Source organism: Eubalaena glacialis, chromosome 8 (genome assembly GCF_028564815.1).
Source record: "Eubalaena glacialis isolate mEubGla1 chromosome 8, mEubGla1.1.hap2.+ XY, whole genome shotgun sequence".
NCBI lineage: Eukaryota > Metazoa > Chordata > Mammalia > Artiodactyla > Balaenidae > Eubalaena > Eubalaena glacialis.
In genome coordinates, this window is record NC_083723.1 from 48,982,780 (window position 1) to 48,996,035 (window position 13,256).

Sequence of the window (13,256 nt, forward strand, 5' to 3'; positions counted from 1 at the left end):
ACCTAAAGAGACATTTCTCCAAAGAAGACATACAGATTGCCAAGAGGCACATGAAAAGCTGCTCAACATCACTAATTATTAGAGAAATGCAAATCAAAACTACAGTGAGGTATCACCTCACACTAGTTAGAATGGGCATCATCAGAAAATCTACAAACAACAAATGCTGGAGAGGGTGTGGAGAAAAGGGAATCCTCCTGCACTATTGGTGGGAATGTAAATTGATACAGCCACTATGGAGAACAGCATGGAGGTTCCTTAAAAAACTAAAAATAGTATTATCATATGACCCAGCAATCCCACTACTGGGCATATACCCAGAGAAAACCATAATTCAAAAAGACACATGCACCCCAGTGTTCATTGCAGCACTATTTACAATAGCCAGGTCATGGAAGCCACCTAAATGCCCATCGACAGACGAATGGATAAAGAAGTTGTGGTACATATATACAATGGAATATTACTCAGCCATAAAAAGGAACGAGTCATTTGTAGAGACGTGGATGGACCTAGAGACTGTCATACAGAGTGAAGTAAGTCAGAAAGAGAAAAACAGATATCGTATTTTAACGCATATCTGCGGGATCTAGAAAAATGGTACACATGAACTGGTTTGCAAGTCAGAAATAGAGACACAGATGTAGAGAATAAACGTATGGACGCCAAGGCGGGAAAACGGGCGGGCGGGGGGGTGGTGGTGGTGGTGGTGGTGGGATGAATTGGGAGATTGTGATTGACATATATGTACCAATATGTATAAAATAGATAACTAATAAAAAAAATGTAGTAGAAAAAAAAAAGAAAAATTTGCCAGAATTTAGAGTATCCAAGCATGTTCACCTTTAGATATAACATAGAGAAACTTTCACGCAGGTCTGGACAGAAACATAGACAAGGATGCTTATCCTACCGGTGTTTGTAGAAGAAAAGGACCATCTGGGTTGCTATGACCAGGGGAATAGGAGAATCAAGATTGTTATATACATATGCCTGAATACCACTGCGAAATTCAGAGTCAAGGAATGTGACTTATGTACATCAACATTACAGATGTCAAAATATAATATTTTCCATGAAAAATGTAAGAAACACATGTATAATTTATGCAGAGTAAACATATACAGATACAATACAGTTTATACGTTACAAAAACTCTCAATAAACATGTAGAGAGCAGATTGCAAGAATGTTCATTTAGTACATTAAAACAGGTGTCTGAAATGGGTGGAGAAGTGGAAAATTGTTTTTTAAGAAGAATATAACCAAGATACCAAAAGCAGTAGAGTTAGGTTGTCCTCAGTGATTTGCTCTTCATTATTAGTAATTTTGAGAGGAAATTGAAAAGGAGAAATCCCTTGCAGATTAGAAATTTATTTTAATTATCTCTTTATTAGTCAAGTATCACCACAATAAGGATGTGAAACAAACCTCTGAAAAATCTCAGTAGCTTGCAGGAAGAGCATTTATTTTTCCCACTCACAGGTTTGCAATTTGAATAGGGTGGCCCTGCATCAGGTAATGTATCAGCTCAGGTTGAGTCCAGGCTTCACACTAGTTTTCTTTCAGCCCACAGGTCTCTAGATGCTCCTTGCACCTGCAGTTCTCCAGGGCATGTTCGTATCATGATATATCAATGGAATACAAGAGGCAAAGCCATGCCACGCAAACACTTTAAAGATCCTTGCTTGCATCACATTCCAGTAAAATTTCTTTAGCCAAAGCTGGTTATGTGGCCATGTTCAATATTAGTGGTATGAGAACATATATCCCTTTATTCTAAAGACATGAAAGATCCTATGGCAGAAGGGGAGTGGAGAACTGGGGGGAGAATCCAATCTACCACTGCAAAATTCACTCTCCCTGTCCCAACTCCCAGATTCTCATCCAGTCACAACATCGGGCTTGAAGTCCAGGATCTAATGATTTACCTCAGATCCAGATGAGGATCCTCTTGATCAGGAGAACTATGAACTAAAAAGACAACTAAACTGTCCTCTACACACCACTGGCACAAGAAAGTACTGTGATAAACACTCCCATGTAAAAGGTTGGGGGGGGAGGGGGCGGGTGTGGAATGAGAGCCATATAGTAGCTATCATTCCACAGCAGTTCTGAAATTCTGGAGGCCAAATGTTGCAAGGTTCACGTAACTTGTGGGTAGGGTATATCCCTTCATCAGGCCCTTATCTACCTCCTGTGGTAGTTCCTCAGTCCAGTTTTCTCCAGGATTGTTGCTTTACCACATGGTATGTCCTTCTTTGATGTCATTCACCTTGGTCATATCTGAAAAGGGCATTGAAGAACAAAATCTTGGTGGCTGAGTAGCTTCCTGAGTTCAGTTCGTGCTTACAGAGAGTTACAGTTCTAAAGGTATTCTTATATCTTGAATTTTAAAGTATTTTGTTGCTAGTGGAGCTCACAAATTCTGTAGGTATTCTGTATTTATGATACATAACCAGTAAGTCTTTTTGATCAGTACGTTTTCCTCTAGACTTATTTGCTAAGGCTTTGGACATATCTGGCTTCTGCACACCATGTGCTCCATCTTTTTAGGATTGATTGCTTTGATCTAACTCATAGCATCTACAAGGTACTACCTTAATCCTTTCATAGGGGTAACAGAGGTTGTGCCAGCCACATCCTTGAGTAGATCATGCCCTGGGGCTTTGTCTTAATGGTTACACCCTTGATTTGATCTTTGTTTCGAAGCTGTGTTTTAACATCATTGGTTTCTTTTCTCAAAGAAAACAGTTTACAGAGGGTTATTCTCAGTGGGCTCAAAATCTGCTAGTTTCTTCAAGCTCTTATGGAAAACTTTTTCCTTGCAAATGGTGGATCTTCAGTTTTCCAACCTAGGATAGGTTTTTTTGTTTGTTTTTTTTTGACATTTGCAACTTGACCACTGAGCCCATTAGTTTTTGTTTAGTTTGAGACCTTCTTCAAGGTACCAATTTCAGTATAAGTTAGGCATGAGGTACCTGAAGAGATTCCCTTAATTTGTTAGAAATGAATTTCAATTTAAGAACCAGGAACTTATCTTGGCCTTCAGTCCAGTGGCTAAATCTACTGCTTTCTTTACATGCTCTAACATAGAACAATTCTAAATTTAGATGTGGTAGAATGACCTTAAAATATCAGAAAGCCAAATAAGCACATGAAAAAAATGCTTATCACTAATCACTAGAGAAATGCAAATCAAAACCACAATGAGATGCCACTTCATACCTATTAGTATAACTATTATCAAAAACCAGAAAATAACAGGAGTTGGTGAGGATGTGGATAAACTAGAACACTTGTTCTTTGATAGTGGGAATGTAAGATGATACAGCCACTATGGAAAACAGTATGGCAATTCCCCAAAAAGTTAAACTTTTTGCATGATCCAGCAATTCCACTACTGGGTATATACCTAGAAGAACAGAAAGCAGGGTCTTGAACAGATATTTGTGTACTAGTGTTCATAACAGAGTTATTCACAATAGCTGAAAGGTGGAAACAACCCAAATGTCCATTGGTTTATGTCCATAAACCAAAGGTGGCATACACATACAATGGAATATTATTCACTGTTAAAAAGCTATATGTAACAACATGGATGAACCTTGAAGACATTATGCTAAGTGAAATAGCCAGACACACTAGGACAAATATTGTACGATTCTACTTTTATAAGATACCTAGAGTACTCAGATTCCTAGAGACAGAAAGTAGAAGGGTGTTTTTCAAGGGCTGGGAGGCAGAGAGAATGGGGAGTTATGGTTTAATGGGTACAGAGTTGCAGTTTGGGATGTTGAAAAAATTCTAAAAATGGATTGTAGTGATGACTGCACAACAATGTGAATGTAGTTAATAGCATTGAACTGTACACTTAAAAATGGTTTAAATGGTAGGTTTTATGTACATTTTACCACAATAAAAATTATTTTTAAATATCAGGAGGCCTGCAACAGCAAATCTAAAGGGCCAGTAATGTGAACCAGCATATGTGGAACTGAGGTACTTTGAAAGAAGAACATCTTCCTGAGGAGGGAGAGAGAAAACATCTGTAAAGTGTGGAAGTGAGAGAGAAATATTAGCTCCTGAATAGTGTGTCACTAAAATGATTCCTAAATTCAGCTCCCATTGACTTGTATCTGAGTCTTGGCAGAGGAGGAAGTGTAACTATACATTTTATAGAATCCAAGACAGTTATTCTTGGGAGCGTTATGAGACCCCCTTCCTAACAGGAAGTTGGGTAGGATCTGAAGGAATCTATAATTCTCACAGTTCTGCAGTTGGGCTTGAACTTTTTTCATTATGATTGTGACACTGCTGAGTACTTAGCCTCGTGTGGTCTAAAGAAATACCAGTTACACAAGCTGTTCACATTCTAACTTGTATGAGAGTTGTCATCAGTCGTACAATACCTTCAAATTTCAAATGGAGGGGTAAACAAGAATGGAAATGAACCTTCCTGAAACTGTTGGTAAGTGCAGAATTACCGGTTCCATTCTCTCATGACACCAGTAATTCCCACCTGGGATCCGTAAATTGATTCTTCTCTCCATCTGTAAATCTGGCAGAAAGTTATAATTGTAATGTTTTAACAGAGAGAACATAAAATCTTCCTCTCTGAATTACAAGTGCTTTTAGGCCAACTGCTGGAGGCAAATGCACTCCTTGCATCAACAAGTCAGTGAAAGTTGATTGAAAGATGAATAAAGCTGAGAGATTCTCTCAGTGATAACTGCAACACCTGTCTTAAAAGGCTAGCCGGTAAGAATTATGAGAAGTAATGAAGCAGTAGCAAATCTTATGTTTGGTGTTGAGTCCTTGACAACATAATTGTATCTTACTTGCTGATATTTTAATCACAGTACTGGAGAACACCCAGTGAAACCAAAAAGAAAGAATCATGAAGACATCTGTGTCTGTATGTGTCCATGTTTTTCACCTGTAATGGTATATATAATAATCTTTTTAGAGAAAGGTGTAATAGCCAACGAAAATGTACAGTAGCTAATATATCTTTTGCCTCCATCTTCTTTTAAAACCATTTACTGTGTTACTATTTTCACTAGTATCATTATAAAAACAGTGAAATAAAATTTAAGCTGCCAAAGACATAGGACATACAATGTAGTAGAAATCATCTATTCTTTAGGTAACTTAGCCACAAATCTTATGTTATTTTTACTGTAAATACACACAATATGATGAATGTTAAATTGCTCATGACCAATAGATTTCACATGTATCCAACTTCTTCTCTTGAATTCATGGAAAAATAGTTAGACCACAAAAGCCACTGTAAATTAAAAATATTAAAAATTGCCTATAATGTGTTCATTGAACAAATATTTTGCTGGTAACTGCAGCTATACTCAAAATCTGCTCAGATTCTGCAGGCACTTAATGATGGAGTCAGCTCCTAATAACGAATCTACTTTAGCAGATTTTTCTAATGGAATCCATCCTCCAGGATGGAAAAAAAAAAAAAAAAAAGGAATTGGAAAGGGCTCTCTATTTGCATAGGAATAACTAACAATGCATTTTCAAACCAAACTTCTATCATTTATTATTCAAGATAGCATGAAACTCCTGTAACTAAAATCAATGGTATTTTATGAAAACTTATTTTTCTAATTTCTAAACTTCAGACCTACAAATAAAACTCCCCTAAGAATAACCTATTAAGATTTCAGCAAAAGAACATATTTTAGTAGCAATGGACAGTGCTACTCCTATTTATATTTTTCTTGCCCTTATTCAAATTGAATCCCCAGTGTCTTTTTCTATACCTCTTATAAGGTCGCCAAAACGTTAACAAAGGCTACCTGGACTACATTTTTCCCAAATACAACACAATCGTAAGCTTAGCATATAGCTGTTTGGCCATATTTTCTTTAAGTAAAACCCAGTTCAGCTTCATGGTGTAATTTTTAATACTGTTTCTCTCCATTATATAATAATATGGTCTCATCAAGTATATGATTAATATTATATTCTTGTTTACTACTGTTTCTAAATCCAGTAGCTTGCCATAGTAAAAAAAAAAAATTAATCTTAACTATAGCTTTATTTCTTATTTCCATGTACCATTTGATAGACATCCTGAATTTTTCCAGTTAAGAGTGAACTTTTGTTACCTCTGCTGTCTTTAATTCAACCCAGATTTATTAATTATTAAGTGCATTCCTTATTTTTTAACATACATTAAAATTTGTTGGAGTATTTGAGGAAAAAACTAGAAAATTTTAATGAAAAACTACTTAAATGATAGAATATACAGCTTGTACTAATTAATCAACTTCTTTTAGATAAGACTTTGAAATAAATGGGACAAAATCAAGGTATTTTTAAATTCTTTAATATTGCTTTGAAAATCTTGAGATTCCTATAATATCATCTGGACCCAGAAAATTTCATTCAAATTCAATTTCCCATTGGGTACAACTATTTTTTAATGAATTTTTATTATATGGTTCCATGGTTGATTTGTACCCTCGTCCTGTTAAATGATGCAACATGCTTTGAACCTGAGGTGTTATTCTTATTCCTGAGCTGTAGAACCAACTAGCCACAGGTGTCAACCATGTGAGTTGCTGAAAGCAAGGCCATGAGGATTGTGGTGCATAGAAAATATGTTCATCTTAAAGTGAAGCTGGGCACTATTTGTACACTCAAGGTATTTTTATTAGTAGCCTTTGAACTACTTAGGCAGGTGCCTACGTAAAATTTTGGTCTGTGGAACAGATGTGTATCTATCTATGCCTAACAGATCATAAAAACCTAAAGGTTTATAAAGGGATAAGAGGTGTGACCAAGAATAGGGCTTGGTGTGAGTTCGTAGGGTAATTTAGCTATGAAGTTGACACATATAGAGAGGCACACTAAAGATAGCATTTCCTTCCCTCTAAAGAGATACTTAAATGTTTCCATCTCCTTTGGGCTTGGTGAGATGTATGTAGCCCTGTGCTAGATTATTTTCAGGTGTTATGGAGTTTTCGTGAAATGAGTGGTGTGTAAGTGGAATTTAGAAGTCAATTGTTCTCTTGTTAGAAAAATAAAAATAAATAAAAATTAAAATCTGATAACACAGAGGATTCATTCCACATCATTCCACAGAATGTAGTGTTTCAAATGAAATTCAGTATGAGGGACATTTAAGTTTGCTCTTGAAAATTATAGTTTCTTTTAAAAATAAAATTACTTCTATGAGATGAAATCCAATTTTAGAAGGCTATAGTTTTTGTACTAACATTATTGGCATGTGAAATGCATAATTATGAATTTGAATTGCTTCAGAATCATACTAAGTTACTAAAAATAATTTATGGAATGCAGTTTATTGAGTACATACTGTAAAAGAAGGTATATATATTAGAACACAGGAATTATTTGAAATTCTTTAAAGCGGAATAAACAGATGTTGTTGAAGCAAATATGATCTAAATACACAAAAAAGAGCCAATACAAGAAATATTTTTTACTAAACTAATTGGTAATTAGCATAGAATAATGGGATCAATTCTAAAATTATAGGTTGAGGACAGGAAGTTAAAATGATAAATGTAATATTCATGTACATAAGAGCACTTCTTTTCAAACCTGTGTGGAATAATTGAGATAAACTTACTAATATCCAGCACAAAAATATGAAGCACTCAGAGATTCATGAACATGTTACATGTGTGAAGATATTACACATTTTGATATTTTAGGAATTATTTACAATCTTTGAAGTTTCTTTGAAGAATATCTTCTTTCAGATATTCAACAAAATATAAAGCAGGATTCTAGAAGTGTAACACTAGTTTGAGTCTAGTTTGAGCCCACATAGTTTGTTGGTTTGCTTCTCTTATAAACATAAGATGTTTGAATTATGTGTAGAATTTGTATGAGCGTCTGTGTGCCAAGTGTAATATTGGACAATCTGCTAAATGATATAAGGATTTTTCAAAAGGTGAACTTAAGCTCACACTCAGTCTCAACAGTCAGTGAGGAAAATGCTTTCCACATGGCTTTCAACATGCCACAATCTAGTTCTCTGCTTTGAAGATCATTCTCAGTGGCAGAGAGGGAAGACACCAAGGGCAGAGTGATTTTAGGTCCACATCTGCCGGCAGCACTGTGGCTGCAGGAAAAGATATTCATACTCTGCGCTTGTAGTCAACAAGATTCTGGATCCACAATTCAGTCTTTCTGATGCCTTAGGTACTGAATATTGTTTCTGTTTTAGTCAATTTCAGTCAAGTTTTAGAACATAGTTTTGCTAACATACAATGTTTACCAAGAAACAGTTGGGAGAGAAGAAAAAGAAATAAAAGGAATCCAAATCGGAAAAGAAGAAGTAAAGCTGTCACTGTTTGCAGATGACATGGTACTATACATAGAGAATCCTAAAGATGCTACCAGAAAACTACTACAGCTAATCAATGAGTTTGGTAAAGTAGCAGGATACAAAATTAATGCACAGAAATCTCTTGCATTCCTATACACTAATGATGAAAAATCTGAAAGTGAAATTAAGAAAACACTCCCATTTACCATTGCAACAAAAAGAATAAAATATCTAAGAATAAACCTACCTAAGGAGACAAAAGACCTGTATGCAGAAAATTATAAGACACTGATGAAAGAAATTAAAGATGATACAAATAGATGGAGAGATATACCATGTTCTTGGATTGGAAGAATCAACATTGTGAAAATGACTCTACTACCCAAAGCAATCTACAGATTCAATGCAATCCCTATCAAACTACCACTGGCATTTTTCACAGAACTAGAACAAAAAATTTCACAATTTGTATGGAAACACAAAAGACCCCGAATAGCCAAAGCAATCTTGAGAACGAAAAATGGAGCTGGAGGAATCAGGCTCCCTGACTTCAGACTATATTACAAAGCTACAGTAATCGAGACAGTTTGGTACTGGCACCAAGACAGAAATATAGATCAATGGAACAGGATAGAAAGCCCAGAGATAAACCCACGCACATATGGTCACCTTATCTTTGATAAAGGAGGCAAACATATACAGTGGAGCAAAGACAGCCTCTTCAATAAGTGGTGCTGGGAAAATTGGACAGGTACATGTAAAAGTATGAAATTAGAACACTCCCTGACACCATACACAAAAATAAACTCAAAATGGATTAAAGACCTAAGTGTAAGGCCAGACACTATCAAACTCTTAGAGGAAAACATAGGCAGAACACTCTATGACATAAATCACAGCAAGATCCTTTTTGACCCAGCTCCTAGAGAAATGGAAATAAAAACACAAATAAACAAATAGGACCTAATGAAACTTAAAAGCTTTTGCACAGCAAAGGAAACCATAAACAAGACCAAAAGACAACCCTCAGAATGGGAGAAAATATTTGCAAATGAAGCAACTGACAAAGGATTAATCTCCAAGAATTACAAACAGCTCATGCAGCTCAATAACAAAAAAACAAACAACCCAATCCAAAAATGGGCAGAAGACCTAAATAGACATTTCTCCAAAGAAGATATACAGATGGCCAACAGACACATGAAAGAATGCTCAACATCATTAATCATTAGAGAAATGCAAATCAAAACTACAATGAGATATCATCTCACACCGGTCAGAATGGCCATCATCAAAACATCTAGAAACAATAAATGCTGGAGAGGGTGTGGAGAAAAGGGAACCCTCTTGCACTGTTGGTGGGAATGTAAATTGATACAGCCACTATGGAAAACAGTAAGGACGTTCCTTAAAAAACTAAAAATAGAACTACCATACGACCCAGCAATCCCACTACTGGGCATATACCCTGAGAAAACCATAATTCAAAAAGAGACATGTACCAAAATGTTCATTGCAGCTCTATTTACAATAGCCAGGACATGGAAGCAACCTAAGTGTCCATCATCGGATGAATGGATAAAGAAGATGTGGCACATATATACAATGGAATATTACTCAGCCATAAAAAGAAATGAAATGTAGGTATTTGTAGTGAGGTGGATGGAGTTAGAGTCTGTCATACAGAGTGAAGTAAGTCAGAAAGAGAAAAACAAATACAGTATGCTAACACATATATATGGAATCTAAGGGAAAATAAAGGTCATGAAGAACCTAGTGGCAAGACGGGAATAAAGACACAGACCTACTAGAGAATGGACTTGAGGATAGGGTGAGGGGGAGGGGTAAGATGTGACAGGGTGAGAGAGTGGCATAGACATATATACACTACCAAATGTAAAATAGCTAGCTAGTGGGAAGCAGCCGCATAGCACAGGGAGATCAGCTCTGTGCTTTGTGACCACCTAGAGGGGTGGGATAGGGAGGGTGGGAGGGAGGGAGACGCAAGAGGGAAGAGATATGGGAACATATGTATATGTATAACTGATTCACTTTGTTATAAAGCAGAAGCTAACACACCATTGTAAAGCAATTATACTCCAATAAAGATGTTTAAAAAAAGAAAAAAAAGAAACAGTTGGGGAAATTGTAGTGCTAATTGGTATAACAAGGTTTATCTGGATATTTAATTCTCAGTCTCATATTGAAGGCAAGTGTTTAGTGCTCTAGCTGTCTTTCACACAGGGTGAAACCTATAGAAAATTTACAAAGACAACCTCACCAAACTTCAGTTTCCCCAAATCTGAGAAATGGGATTGAGGTAAAGATTAAATCAGGTGATGCATGTAAAATACCTGGCACGTGTGTGGTTAACAAATGTAAGGTTTTAAATATCTTTGTCATCATCAATTTTTTAAATTTGGAGCTCTACCTTCACTTCATAATTCAAAATTATAGTAGGCAACACATTTAAATGGTTTTAAAATGAAGATTAACAAAGAATATACATTGGAGACTTTTCATTCCTCCCTCTTTCCAATCAACTGGTTCCCTGTCAGGAGAAACTCATATGATCAGTTCCTTCTGTATCCTTCCAGAGATGTTTTGCATATATGCAGGTAAATGTAAAAGTATTATTTACTTTTATACATGGTGCTGCATAGTATGCCTAACACATTTCTGCACCCGCTTATTATTAGAATTATTATTCAGTATGTTTTCTCTCTCTTTATTCAACCTCCTTGGAACTGACCACTTGTTCATAGGATAGTTAGCCTTACAGGCTATCTCTGGGTCAGGCAAGCTCACACCTTGCCTCCTCTTCTGATATGCACATTAGGAGTTTTTCATTCCTATCCTAATATTTCCCACGATCTTCTTTCCCCTTCCCTGGAATAAAAAATCTATTCTAAGGAAAACTTTGGTAACTAAATCATTCCATCATATTTTTATACTCAACTAATAGTGAATATTCATTTCAACAAAATGAGTCTACTTTGGTTTTCTCTCTTCCCTGATACGTCAGGACTTAACACATGATCAGAAAAGAAAAGCCCAATAAACAAACTTTTTCAGTCTAAAAATTAGGACTTCGTAAATATGTGAAAAGTACGTTAATGGGGGACTGGAACACAGTGGTTGTGAGTCCTAGTTTTTCTAAGTGTCTGCCAATTCAGTCAACTCATTTTCCTCCTTTGTGTGTCCACAATATTATCTCTAAAATAAGGGGGTTGAGCCAAGTGGTTTCTGAGTTCCTCAGCATTAACATGATGGGTCTAGTTTATATCTGCAAAGACCTTTTTGCTATCATCACACAATACAAATGTCAACAGAAACATGGAGAAATAATGAGAATTTTAATAAATCTAGGACATTTTGAAGCCAACTGGTGTCAGTTACTCCCAATTTTCTGAAGAATGACGCCTTTATGCGTTGGGTTGAGTGGTTGGCATCCCCAGTTTTTACTGTAGGAATATGTTAAATAGGTGCTTTAAAACCATTACTTTATTAACTTTTTAAGGGAAACTTCAAAAGTAGAATTTAATTTCTTTGAATTGTTTACAATTGGTATAAAATATCCTATGGAAATAAAATTCAAACACGAAAAGGAATGATAAGAGAATTTAAAGGGAATGCAATGAAAATAAAATGTAAGTGAAAATTTAAAATGTCAGGGTCTATTCCCATACCCCCCCTCCCAGAAATATGTGCAGTGGTAGATGTTCTTGGTGTCCCTTGCAAATCCCCTTCACTAGCCAGAACACCCATCCCCCACCGGCCGTGAGTGTTGGCTGCTGAAGTTTGCCAACTTTCACCTAGTCCATGGGTCAAGGAACACATGTGAGGATTCTGCCAGTTGCTAAGTGTATTTATTCCAACAAAGAGTTCCAGGACTGAATTAAAAAAAAAAAAAAAACCACCTGGGGTGGGTTTATGGACCCACTGGACCCACTCTGAGATGGACCTGAGGCAAACCTCCATTGATCATCTAAATTCCATAAAAGCCCTACTCACACTACTGGGCCAGAGTTGGTGTTTGGTGTCTCCAGGAATTAGGGTCAGTTCAGAGTCAGTGCTCAGTAATCCGTGAATAGTTTGTGTAGTCCCCCTTCCCAAATTCAGAGTCACTCTGAAAAGTGGCCACAAGTTCTTTGAAGAAGAAGGAAGATTTATGGTATATTTTTGGCAGTGTAGCAGGGTCCTTCCTCGGGGGGTCTTGCCCTCCCACACACTCTAGGAGTTCTGAGTCTGTGAACTGGGTCAAGTATAGGAACTGGTGGAGGGATTAAAACTCTCTATTTTGGTAGTTCGAGTCAGACCTCTATTAACATTAACCAGATTTAGAACTCTTTTAAATAGGTAAATCAAATAAGATTTTTGTAGAATGCCATCTATTTCAGTTTGAGGGAAACCAGGGCCAATTAGCCAAAGGCAAAAACCTTAGCTGGTAAAACCATTTTAATTACTGCCTTGACTGTGATGCCCATTACAGTAACCACAGTCACCTTTTCGTGGTGATTAAGCACCACTAGTTGGCTTCTGCTATCCCAGGTACACATCATCCACATTGAATTCAAGGAGTCCAGTTCAATGGCATTCTGAATGTATTCCCAGCCAGTGGAGAACGACCTCCACAGAACTCTTCTAGGATGCCAGGACTCTCCTCAACAATGCATTTGTAAAAAGCTTTGTAGAGAGAGTGTCCTCTAGACTCTCCCAGGGGGTATATTAAGAGGATGGTTGAGCAGACCTTAAATGATAAATCTACTCTAGGATTGCAGTCTCTGTGAGCTTTTACATGCTTTCCTCTACAGTATACCAAGGTTGGTTGGTTGAGGAGCACATTTGACTTTCCCTGGGTGATCATGACTTGGAAGCAGGGGCATAAACTGGGAAGCTGGCAGTCATTGACCAAGTCCTGTCTGTT